At 40.7% G+C, this 12,953-nt stretch overlaps 1 protein-coding gene across 16 annotated transcripts in view; it reads left to right on the forward strand.

The window, feature by feature from the left end:
- ptprsa (protein tyrosine phosphatase receptor type Sa) overlaps positions 1-12,953 on the forward strand; it is a 219,882-nt gene that overhangs the window by 37,427 nt on the left and 169,502 nt on the right. The window lies entirely within an intron of this gene.

A 12,953-nucleotide genomic window follows, 5' to 3' on the forward strand; every position in this document is an offset into this window, starting at 1 on the left:
CTGATTTATCGCTGAGATGAACGGTTGAATAGACCATGTTAATGAAGGTCAAATACGTTTCTCGTGGGTTTGTATTGAGGTCGGCTCCATTATATGACCGCTTTTACACACTGGGCTTTAATTTACTTCCTATTCGACTTACCTGGTTTCATTGGAGCATTACATTATGATGTTTTAGCAAATCTATCAGGCTTGAGTAGTATTTTTTTACACTGTTTGCAAAATGTAGTATTAATATCTATGGAATCAAATTGTTAATGTACTTGGACAACTTTTTTGTCATTGCGCTAAATGTGTTTTGAATATCGTACTGGGAATATCTTTACTCTTGGACACTATTCCTGATTTTCCAAAACCAAGCTTTTGAGCTCTGTTGTCACATCTGTCTAGTCTGACCACTAAAAACACAATTTAAAATGTATAACCAAACATTTTTCTACTACTGATTTTAAAAGTTATTTAAACCCAGTATCGTAATTTTAGCAATTTATATAAAGCCTCTGTGTAGTCACACGCTAAGTCAAACAAATTACGCATCTTATTGCCAAAATTGCATCAAAACACATAATTTTCCCAAGACTAAGCTGATGGTTTGAACTTTATAAGCTCGTGTGTGTGACTTTGAAGAGTGGGAGGATATCCTGGCTGCTAAGTAAATATGGGCACATATTTCAGACATCTTTAGAGTGGTTTCTTTGAAGTGGCACATTTTACATTTGGCGTTGGCTTCATGGTGTCTGGAGTGATTCATTGGGGAGGGTTGAGAGTGGGAGAGAGTTTGGTGACACTTACGACGCGTAGCTAGGGGTAAAAAAACGCTGCACGCTCAAGCTCGTGACCTTTCAGTTACACAATATTCTCTGTTACGTTCAGGCCACACACTACTGCATGCAGGGCCCACGGCAAAAAGTAGCATCACTACCGAGTACCAGGGTGACACTTTCTCCGCTTGGATATCTCCTCCTTACAACCGCACGGCTTCCAGTTACAGCAGGCACCAACCTAAATGGGCCTAAATTTTTAATCTGTGCGAGAGAACAGAGATCACATCTTTGGTGGATAGCAGATCTGTTATTTATTTAAGAACCCCTACGGAGAGAGGGTTATTTTGGACGGCAGAGACGGAAGTATCCATGTGGCGTTTTTTTGTCTGGCCCTCGGGGTTTGTAGGTAGACTCCTTTCACCACAGTGACCTTCTCGCTGATGCAGAAGAGTGCTGAGCTGGGGAGCCATCTATTTATGTGCAAAGTAAAAATGGTGGAGAATGGGCGATTTCAGCTCTAACAGAAAACGTCTGAATTATTGATTCAGAGTTTGCTCAATCTTCAAATGCTTCTACATTTGTACCAGTGTAAAGTCATTTGCCTGCTCCGTCACCCTAATGTCTGTCTCATTCAGAGTGACTGAGTTGGAAAGCACTTTCAGTGGTACTCTGTGGAGGTGCAAGACATAGTATCTCTCTCTCTCCAGTCCTCTCTCCGTCGCTCTCCAGGAGGATGTCTAGGGATGGTAATAACACAGGCCATCCTTGATCAGTACCTTCAATCTAATCTAACTTATCACATATCAACTAACTAGTAACAGCTATGAGGAAGTGTGCAAGATAAGCATTATTGTGAATTTTAAGTTCCTCAAAATTTGCCAGACCCACACAGTTTCTCTGTCAGTATCTTGTGATACTGCTTTCTGCTAATATCCCAAAACGTTTATTTAAAGACGAAATGTGAAGGTCGGTGACAGTTCTGAAGATGCTCCCAGTTAGCAGCCAAAACATGTCAACAAGGTAAGTACATCTCTAAAACTTATTGTCTCGAAGAAGAACCGACGTTTTTGGGATATGTCAAAAGAAGACAAAATGATCGTTGTTGGAGTTCCCTCTGTTTGGCTTTTGTACTAATATTCCTATTATATTCAAACCATCGTGCATATCTATTGCATCCAAACTTTGCTTTATGCATGTTATTGTTAAAGTTAGCTTGAAGGGGGCAACATTATAGACAGAGTGGAATTATTATTCGTTTTTCAGTTGAATCATCTGCAGGGAAACTAGACAACACAATATGTCTAAATATGGATACTACCTGCATTTTCTTTCTTTCTCACACCATACACCAAAAGTTCATCTATTTTCATTTATGTTTTTATGCTTATCCATAAATATACACCATCGCATACATTATATTTAAATGGAAAAGGTGAGATCAGGTATCCATTTATAACAAATAATGATAAATAATTCATCAAACTTACATAGCGCTTTCTTGGACATTCAAGACACATAAGAAAAGTTTAATTTGAATTTGAACAGGTAAGTTTTAAGACGTGATTTCAAGTCCTTTAGTTCCTGAGGGTTGTTGGGGGACGTGAGCTCCAGACGACGGAGGCAACTGCATAATATGACATTCCATTAATACAAGAAGCTATCTGAGCTTCATTAGCATCTTTAGAGTTGAGTAAACCTTTTGTCTATTGTAATTAAATGCGCCCTGATTGTTGGCGACAGGTGTGGCGAGCCCTCTGTTCTTCTCACCACACGCAACCGTCCAAAGTCATTTATGAAAATCACCATCAGCACGCAGTGGGGTCCTGTCCAGAGAGTGAGCGACTGCATAAAAATGGGGGGATGGTGGGGTTATGCAGGAAGGGCACACTATCATACAGTTCATCCTAATGAGTATGGATTAGCAAGGATGATCCCAGCTTTTCAAAACCTCGGCTCCAGCGCTACTGTATGTGAAACATCAGAACCAGGTCAGTCTGGGGTCTTCATTCCAGCGCTTTAACTCTATTCGAGATTATTAATTGTGTATGTGTGACAGGACTTATTTTCCTCCCTGCCAATCACATTGCAGCATCCCGCCTCCTCGCCTCCTCGTCTCCTCGCCTCCTCGCCTCCTCTCCTCCCTCCCTGATGCGCCTGAGCGCTGATTAATATTTATCCGCATTCGTTTATTCATTCATTTAATTATTTGAGCTGTTGCCTGAAAGCAACTAAAAAATGCTTTTCCCCCCACCGATATTATGAACCAAAGCATCTCTTTACAGAAAAGTCATAATGATAATTTTATGATTATTTCACGATTGCAGGAAGCTGTGATTTTAATTGCTTTGTTCGCAATGCGAGCGCCCCAGGATATTGATTTTGGAGAATACAGGGGCTCAAGGCACACATTATGGCTGAGATATTAGAGGGTTCATGTTAGGATTGGATCTATAATGTCCGTGCAGTGAACTTTGCAAACTTTGCATGCTGGGAGTTGGATCGTGTTTGAAGGGGGATGTGAATAAGTCAAATCTCCCTGTGGTTTATCGAGTTTTTCTACCACACACTCCAGGATAAGTGCTAGACTCTTGAAGTTATTTAGCAGAATTTGTGGGACTCTTGACAATGGCATCAGAGGCTGGAAATGAAAATCAGATTTGATCATTGTTATTGTACAGGTTTATGCACCATTTATGGAGACAAACTTGTGTCTCATCTACACATGAAATGTACTTTACTTGAGAGTTTTATGACTGGGAATTAGAGCTGCGCGATTAATCACAAATCATAATGTGAACTGAGGTAATGAGCAAAGGTTGCAATTATTCAAGTAATAGAATGTCATCTGCAAACAATAAAATATCCTGTCTATTTATGAAAAACACTGATGACCATTTAGTTAAGACTTCAACACTGAAATGCATGGTATTTGTGTATTTCAGCAGGTTGTATTTCTTCTCAAATGTTAATATTGCAATCCACGGGTTTCAAGGTGAACATTGACATAGCAATGAACAATTCAAATCCAAATATTTTACATTTTTGAATGAAAAAAGTCATCAAAATGTTGCCAAAAACTTGAAACTCATGACATGATCATTATTTTATTTTTCCTCAAAATTGTGCAGCCCAACACAAAATCAGTCCAGTCTCCATCTGTTCCCTTAGTTTTAGCTCAGAAGTCGTTGCTTGATGTCGGGATTCACTGATGACTGATGTCTTTGTTTTCCACAAGGTCACATTAACAAGCTGTCTGCCCCGCGCACAACATCTCTGTTTGATGGTGGCCCTCTCACTCTTGCCAATAGCTAATCCGGAGATTTGCAGCCAGCACATAAAGACGTTACAGTGATATGTTTGCTGTCCGTGTGAAATATGGTCCATTGTCGTGAGCCGGCAAAGTCATTCTTCTACCCAACCCGTAGACTCCGGACACAACCGCACACATACACACGCACCTTACCGCCCCGCGCGCAGACCCGACACCAACTGTAAGCTTACAAGTTGTGCAATGATTTGTAATAATTAATCCTCTTTGTTCAGTCTGTCCCGTTTTGCACCCATCGACAATATCCCCCGCCTACACACGTACAGTTGCGGCGACCTCCCTGCTGCTCCCCCCCCCCCCCCCCCCCTTGCTCGGGCTCGGGAACACAGCTGTGGCCACCTCGGCGCCTTTCCAACACAAAGTCACAGACGCCCCATACGGAAGGACACGGCAGAGGGATTTAGTCCGTCTATCTGCCTGTCTGTTAAACCCCAGCGCCACTACAGAGAGATGCATTTTATCTCGCCTGGCCTATCATGAAGCATTAACACTACACCTACAATAACATTATTTATGGAGGTATTAATATTAATATCGACCCGGGGGCTGTCAGGCGGGCTGATTTAGTGGGCTGGAGAATGCCGGGCCATGTCGAAGTGGCAGGTTTGACTAATTGAGTACAGTGGCGTATAGCAGCAGAGTGGTTGGTGCGCTGGCTGTGCAAAATGTGCAAAAGGTGCAAAATGTGTGAGTTTACATGCCTTAGCTGCATATAATCAGTATTCTCCTTTTACCTCACACATTCAAAATCATGCTTTGTCTACAGTGGGGGAGAATGCAGTAGTTAAAGGTGCATTATGAGACTTTTTAGTGGAGAAATCACAACCAGCGTCCACGGAGATGGTACAAGAAAAATGTATTCTGAACAAACGCTGTACCTGGATGACTGAGGGATTAAAAATAATGTTATTGTTTTGCTTGAAATGATTCGGAGTGTGGCATGAAAAGTATCTTTATTGCATTAATTGTGAGCAGGATCGCCTCTCCACGGATCTGACCTGTAACTTAGCCTGGTGGTATTTTGATAACTGTTCTGTTTTAGGTAAATTTTTGTACATTATATAAATACATTTTAAAAAGCTATAACCTCTCCATCGGGACAAGCAGGTGGCCGACCCTGGACCACAAAAGTGACTCAGTGCACCTTTAATTAATGGTTAAACCTGCATTTAACTGGACATCATCTATAGCAGCGATTCCCCCACGGAGTTATGAAGCTGGGGGTCGTGAGATGATTTGAAGATATAATATAAATTAGTGTGTTCAATCACTTTTCTGTAATTGAAAACTGTTAAATCGGGGCAGATAACATAATAATCTACTGAATCCAGCTCCACTTTCTATCTCACGTCCGCCTGTCCGTCTGATGGAGTCGGATTTCTCCTTCACTGTGGAACTCCTCCAGGTTTCTACTTTTTCCCAAAGAGGTTTAGTAGTTTTTCCATACCGAGAAGGAGGGTCTAAGGACACAGGAGCTTGGAACATTTGTCTGAGGACACAGGATACTGGGACGTTGCCAAGTCCCTATGAACATGATTTAATCTGTTTTTTCACTGTTGCTCCACGAGGTCACTGCTGATTTCAGGCGATACAAAAATAGATTGAATTGAACTAAGCAATGGACAATTTATGATTATGAAACTCTCTTCCACTAGTGTCCCTCTCTGTACAAAACATGCCCGACTCTGACACAAGAGGCTGCTGAGCTTTCATCTGAGGATGTTGAGGTTGAAGTGGAGGTTCTCTTACAAAGCACTGGGCACCAGAATAGAAAGCCAATAGGAAAGTAATAAGGTCAGCGAACAAAAGCTTACAGAAGAGAACTAAATGTCGAGTCTGTAGGCCGTGTGAGTCAAATTGTGTGAAGGTTGCGTTGCTGTAAAACTAAGGCTGGGTTCATCAGGGCCAGAACAAGAACAAACGTTGGCAAGCTTCATTTGTGTCCTGCATATTTACACGAATCACAGCCAAATATGAATGTGAAAAAAGTTGACTTGCACCTCAACTTCCAACTTTGCTTCTGGAGAATCTCATCAACACTTTATAGTAGCAAATGATAAGGGAGCAGTTAAATTGTGACATATTTAGATTTCAAAACAAAATGTAATGTTATGGAGAGATGTCGATCAGCAGCACGACGGTGGCGACGCCCGCTATTTTCAGCTGCCTGCATCTACTAAATTGGCAACTCTACCTCATCTTTTTCCCCACTTTCATTTCACCGCCACATTAACATTTTTGCAGAGCCATGCTAACATCAGAAAGTCTTTTTTTTCCTCTCAAAGACGCCATCAGAAGACTCCCTCAATTGCTGACGGCTTCACATTCCAGCTCCTGCCAAGCTCTCACCTTTGACATCCCTTTTAGATTGAATTTAATGGGGGGAAAAAATCTGTGTCACCTCGTCAGCCTTTTTTGAATAAATCACATATTGTACGACTTCAAAAGATGCTTTGGTTTTGAAAAAGCCTGGCACTTCATTGTATAGGATTATGAGGGCCCATTTTCTCCAGATTCCAACAATATTTTTCAGATGCCGAAGCCGTTGCCACGACTTGCCTTGGTCGATTTGTGTTTGTATGAAGTAAAGCGGCGCAGACGTTGGAATCAAAAGTTCAAAATGCATACGTTAAGCTCGTTTAGTTTGACGACTCGCGATGGAACGCGCGATCGGCCGTAGACACTTTCAATACTGCGACGAACGACAGAACAAATGATGGCGCGCGTTGACTCCCGGCGTTTCAATATAGCAATTCATTCACACCTAAAATATCAAGAGAAGGGTATTTGTAACTCAATCTGCTCATCCTTCCGACACCTTCTGTGATTGGTGGAAAAAAGATTGGACGATATGAATGTCCGAATCAATTTCGCAAAAGTGGTTTCCTCTGTCCTTCTTCCTATAGCATTGTGTGCTCTTCCCTGTCACCTGTCTTTGCCTTATCCTTTTCTGATTATATGATTCGGGGAAGAGCTGCAAGTTTAATCGCAATCGAATCGAAAAACCAATCTGAATAGAAGGAGAATAGACGTGCATTTTTTTAGAAGTACCGTAATTTCCTCGACAAAGGACGAAGATCTCGTCTTATTCTGCACAAAAACTGCATAACCCTGTAGCTTATATATATGTTCATGCATTATTTGATTGTAGTTTCACAGTATTTCAGTCTTTTTCTCAATTCTCAAGACCTTTTTAAACAGAATCCTATGATCGAAACGTAAATTGTACTGCAATACTTGTCCAAATCGTGCAGTCCTCATTAAGGGTAAAGTAAAGGTATATATATTGTCCACAGAGGGGTTTTTAGTCTTTCTTCTTCCATTCTTTCATCCCACTGAGGACACTTGTGAGGAGCTGTGGTGGGTGACTGTAGTGCGGCACCTGGGGACACTTCTTGAGACAGGATCTTGTTAAAGAGTTCCCAGCTGGAGTATCCATTCCGCGGGCTTTAGAAAGAGGAAAAGAAGGACCTTTGTCATGGCAATTAAAAAATAACAAAACTGACAATCCACAAATGGCTTAACGTCCTTCCAGCTGACAGCAATCGCCCCAGTGTGTTACGCCAACACTTTGTTATACTAAATGGAAACACATATTTCAGCTTTCCATTCATTTTCGTCAACCTTTTATGCAACTTTTTGTTTTCACATGCCCAGTAATTACAGAGATACAAAATTCAAAACATCTGCGTTGGACGGTTTTTCCACAGAATTCTGACCTCCACCTCAATAATAAACTATTGGATGTTATGAAGTCATGTGAACACAACATGCAAGTCTAATAAACCCTTTAAAGTTTGTAGAAAGCATTCTAAATTCTGCCATTGTCGTAATTTATCCTTTTCCGTAGAGACATTTCTATCCATCTAGACATTTCTATTTTTATTTAGTCTTTGTTCTAATGACTTAAATCAGTTAGAATTTACATCACATTTAGATCAGTTCATTATTGACCTATGTTTTATGATCTACTTTTTGGAGTATTAAAGCTCCTTTTTTAGCACCTTGGCAACTTTTCTGGTATTTTTCGTATTTTTCGTGTATGACTAATAACTATTTTTTTCCCCTTCAAAACAGTTTACGACTAAAAAACACACCTTTGTGATATTCTGTTGGGTAACAGACACTTTTATAGCCGGGTTGTTCGAGGCTAGGAAACGAACAGGACCCGAGTATGAGAAAAACATCACTATTGACATCATCAGGTGAAGGTCAAAATGTATTTTTCAGAGAATCTTCCCGGTCAGTTTTATTATATCATTTATAGACTTCCTTCCATTTTGTTTTCTCGTGCAATACAGTCAGGTTGTTAAAAGAAAAATCACTGTGTGCTTTTTTGTTGTTGTTTTCGTATCGTTTTCGTATGCCGTGCACCATGATGCTCGGCCATCTGTCCCCGCGCGGCCACTCGCCCCAACGCCAATATGTTGTGGGGGTCATGAGAAAACAAACCAGCGCTGGCTTCCGCACGAGTGAAGCGCAGGCCATTGAACCGTGTCCGTGAGGCGCTCTGGCAAATGTGCAAACACCTCACCTGTAAGTGAGTCGCATTGCTTACCGGGGCCCCAGATTTTGATTTAGGGAGCGGTGTGAGTTTTTTTTGGCTAAGGCTTCGTGCGCGTTGATTAATGGTGGTATGCCCAGCCGAGGGAGTGTCTCATGCGACGGAGGGAGGGAGGAAGCGGTAGTGCAACAGCGTGTGTGCGGTGAATAAGTGCTGTACATTAAACAAATTCCCCCGCGCTCGTCTTGGCAGCCAGGCGTGTGGGAGGAGGGGGGGAAGGCAGAGAGAGTGCACTCCGTGTCTCAGGCAAACACACGCAGTCATTGGTTATGTGTCAGCCGTGATTCATTGTAATCGAACTGATGCAAGTTGTTTTAGATCAACTTTTGTGGTTTAGCTCTGTAATACTTTCCCAAATGGAATTTTGATGAGCTGTGATGCAACTGCAGAACTTTGAAGTTTTAAAACAATAATATATGAATCAATGTATTCATCAATTGTGATTATGTTTTGAACTAACAAGCCCAATGTAATTATAGATATATAGACTACATATTACTTGATGCAATATTATTAAGAATAAAGCTGGGACACCTGATTTTTAAGTAGAAGTTGGTTTACAAAAGCCGTGTCAAGAGTTCTATTCTCAGCTTTTTCTGATGCAAAGTGAAACTGGGGAGGATCACCCAAGCACAGCCAATCAGAGCACTGCTTTGGGTTCTTACTTCCTGGCTGAAAATAATTAGGTTATAATAAGCTGCTGAAAGCAAGCAGTGGTCTTATTTTATCACAAAGTGGTGCAGTTACTGGCCCTTTTTGGAGAAACACAAAATGTACTAATTTACATAAAATAGTTAAGTACCCTAGCTTTAGTTTTAAGTCATACTATGCAACGTTTCTGCTGGAGCGAAAACCACCTGCTTGTCTCCATGGACATGTAATGACTTGGTCTCAAATGTTCCACAGTATGACATTAATCGATCTTCATGGAGACAAGCAGGTGATGCTATCAAATGACAGGTCAGATCTGTGGATATGGCCCCAGCCACACAGAATGTATGACATTTTTGACAGTAAAAAAAACCTTTGACTGAACATATTCACATTAGATAAGTGAAAAGCCATATTGTGGAAAATGCCATGCAAAGGATATCATATCATCTGGTGGACCTTTTACTTAATTTCACTCCTAAAATAATCCTGATGTTTTTCTTGTTTATTTTGCAATATCATTATGTAAAGAAATAACAACATACCCATGGCCCTATTCCTTTTGCACATATCGTTGAATATTCTTTGTACGTGATGTGTGTCAAAGCTGTGAACAGATATATATCACACCTCATTCGTATTTCCATGACCATGACGCGTCTGTCCAATACATTGCTCATCAGTGTCTAATTAGGCTGCAAGGCTTTTGCATGTGATTCCCTCCGTCCTCATCGTCATTAAAGCATAGAGTCACCGCCGAGTCTCGAAGGGTTTGGCAGTTTGTGTTCAGATCTCCTCCGCCTCTGCCTCTCTGCCTCAGCGCTCAGGGGAATCTCTCCCTGTTAGTTGACACTGATTGGCCAGTATGGGTTGCCCTGACCCCAATGTCTTGTCAGAATAAAGGATTGTGTTGACCATTGCTACTGAGGTAATCATGCCCATGGAGGATGCTGCAAAAGTGTCTGGGAGCAGGTTTCATAATAAAATGATGGAGGAGGATGAGAAGTTGATAGTATCCAGACAGCACCAGGCTGGACTGTTGAACTGGCTATTGAGGAAAAATAATAATAAAGTTGCTTTTTTGTCATCCATTTGAGTTGATTTAATTATTTACAGCTAGAAATAGCAAAGGGTTTTATTTCAACATCCGTCTGAAAGGATTGTCATCGATGATCATCTGGCAGAGCTTCACAAACTCTGTGTTTTGGCCCCTGTTGGGCAATCCGGGTACTGCATAAACCTGCCACAGTTTGGAAATTTAAGTTTGAATTGCTAATGATTATGTGCTGTTATAACTTATATATCATATTATATTTATTATATATAATATTTTTATTAGTATTATATTTTTATATTGTATTACAACTGGCCACATAATTTTGCATTTTGACTGAGTCGATAGCACATGTGCCAGGTTCCATGTGCAGCCAGCTGCAGCGTCACAGTTCGAGTCCAGCTCTGACCAAAAAAAATCCTTTTTTAAATATATATTTTTATTATAGTGATTTATTGTGAGTAGTGTTATACTGCACATGTCCTGATCACTAGATGCACTCAGTTGCACATCATATTAGGGGGCATGGTCTGGGACAGTGGTTCTCAAAGTAGGGTCTGGGGACCCCCGGTAGTCTCTGGGCTGGGATCTCTGCAGGGATCCCCCAAAAATTCATTCAAACATTAATCATACCTTGAAAATTGAAGAAAAAACATTCAGTCATCTGTTTTGACTCTCAGCCAAAAGAAAACTACTACACCAAACAAAGACTGTGAGAAATTAATCTTTCATCCAAATTTGTTGATGGGATATTTTATTTTCGACAAAGAGTCCCTGGCCTCAAAAAGTGAAGCACAACTACTTCACGTTGAGTCACAGATTAGTAAGGCTCACCGTTTTCCCCATCCTTGCATAGTGTAATTCTGTTGTAATTTTACAAATACATTTTTTCCCCAAGTTTTATTGTGAACATTAAACTTTCCAACCTTAATAAAACTCTTTCTTCATTGGAACAAAACCTCTCATCATCCTTGATTAGGGACATGGGCATTAACAGGCGGCTGGAGGTTGTTGATCTGGCGTGACCTTAGAAGAAAACAATTGCCCTGTAGATATAAAAATACAGCAGGCGGCACTAGCATTGAGGTAGCATTTAGCCATTATACTTGAATAATTATACAAGTTTGGGCCATTGGACACCATTATTCTTCTCCATGCCTTCGTGTCTGTATTTGGCACAATATATATACTAATGTTATCGTTTGCTCTTGTAATTGTTAAACCGTGGCTGACAAAGCTGCTGTTTTACATTAAAATGAATGGATTGCTTCCCCAATAGAGGTCCATTAGGGGGCGTTCCCACGGGTACCAACTGTATCTATTGCTTACGTTACCAATTCATTTGATTCACAACAAAGGATTGTGTTCAAAGTTTCTGTTCCTTTGAAATTGAACCAGAATCTCTCACATTAAACCACTGAGCTGAATTATAATGTATTTGACCGTTTTCCATTGTTTTGAGCCGACAGGTTGTCTAGACCATAAGCTCCCACAACACAGCGCATCCCTCCAATACAAGGCTACTGTGTGCCGCAGACCTATGGCCTGGTGATCGATCATAGCCTGTGGTGTTTATCATCAATGATATTCATATGATTATCTTGGCGGAGGTTGGGAGGACAGAGTAATGATGCTCCTCTCTGACCTTTTACTGCAAATAACCTTCCAGAGGAGGCTCCTTTGGGTGGCTCAGGGCCGCCCATAGCTCCAGACCTCACTGAGCGTATTGACTGGTATCGAAATGAGGCCACAGTGCACTAGACATGCCCTGAGGAACACACATGTGGCTCTCTCTATACATGCCAAGCCAAAATGTATTGGTTTAATTGGCAATGTTCACCAATGCTTTCATGTGTTTTTTGGTTGTTCTGACTGAAAGTAAATGTTTTAGATTATTTATATTTGCAGGAGCCTTTCAAGAATCCAAGGCTATCCATGGCGAGTTTGACATGGTGCTAGTATAATATAACAAAATACAGACTGTCCTAATGTTGTAAGCCATTTTCCTTCAAGATTTTTATATGTATGTGTATTCATTCAGTGGAGAAGAATATATTTTGTGCATTGACCATTTTCTAATATTATACAAGACAATATGCAATAATTATACTCTTATATTGACATTGTTATACTTGGTGTACAAACTTTTCTGGGGGTTCTATCTCCCACATACGTACATTATAGCATTAAACTCACCTACCGTACATTCATTCAATTAAAAGTGGTTCTATTTCTCTAAAATACCTTCAAAAATATGCATGCTTTCTATGAGTTGGCTCACCTTTCCACAAATTTAATCTGTAACTGACTTGTTCTTTTTCCGCGAAGATAAGTTTAATGCCGTACTGTGGAACCAACATAGTGCGACTTTAACCAGTATGTTGAAATATGTCCTCCCAAACAGCAATGACTTAACTGTATATTAAGTCCTGAGTGTTCAACTTGCAATCACAATGCAATGGGCAAGTCCACCCACACTCCTAATATGGCCTGGGCTCATTAGAGATGTGAAGCAGCCAATGATTCAAAAAAAAAGAAAGAAAAAAGGCAGAAGGGTTTTCATGCAGATTTGCACTCTAGAGCTCTCAGGCA

Source organism: Eucyclogobius newberryi, unplaced genomic scaffold, assembly GCF_026437365.1.
Source record: "Eucyclogobius newberryi isolate DKJ021-1_F unplaced genomic scaffold, fEucNew1.0.hap1 SCAF_9, whole genome shotgun sequence".
Lineage (NCBI taxonomy): Eukaryota > Metazoa > Chordata > Actinopteri > Gobiiformes > Gobiidae > Eucyclogobius > Eucyclogobius newberryi.